The sequence below is a fragment of the Eurypyga helias genome, unplaced genomic scaffold, assembly GCF_000690775.1.
Source record: "Eurypyga helias isolate BGI_N326 unplaced genomic scaffold, ASM69077v1 scaffold31361, whole genome shotgun sequence".
Lineage (NCBI taxonomy): Eukaryota > Metazoa > Chordata > Aves > Eurypygiformes > Eurypygidae > Eurypyga > Eurypyga helias.
Genome location: NW_010230664.1, coordinates 3,385 through 3,807, shown reverse-complemented (window position 1 = coordinate 3,807; position 423 = coordinate 3,385).

The following is a 423-nucleotide window of genomic DNA, read 5'->3' as shown; positions in this document are numbered from 1 at the left end:
CCGCGACACGCACGCGGAGGGGCCGCGAGTCCCGCTCTGTGCCAGCGAGGTGCTGGGGTTTTTTGGTATCCATGTGGGATTTAAGCCAAGGCAGAGGCACAGCCCAAGCAGCCGGAGCCCTCTGGCATCTTTGGTAACAGGAGGAGGAGCTGGTCAGCTGCCGCCCGCTCGCCCCCACGCCCAGCAGCCCGGCGGCAGGCGGATGCTGAGCACGCAGGTACCGGTGGGACAGGTCCAAAGTTCCTCTCGTGCTCGTCAGCCTCGCGTGCACCTGCACGCAAGTCAGGCCTTTCGCTCTGGCCCCACCCTGGTAGGCAGCGATGCTTCCGGAAGAGCCGGGGTGCCCGGCAGCCCTGAGGCAGCGGGAGGGGGAAGAGGGGCTCCCAGCCGTACTGAGGGACGGGGCTCAGGGTGGCCGCCGGC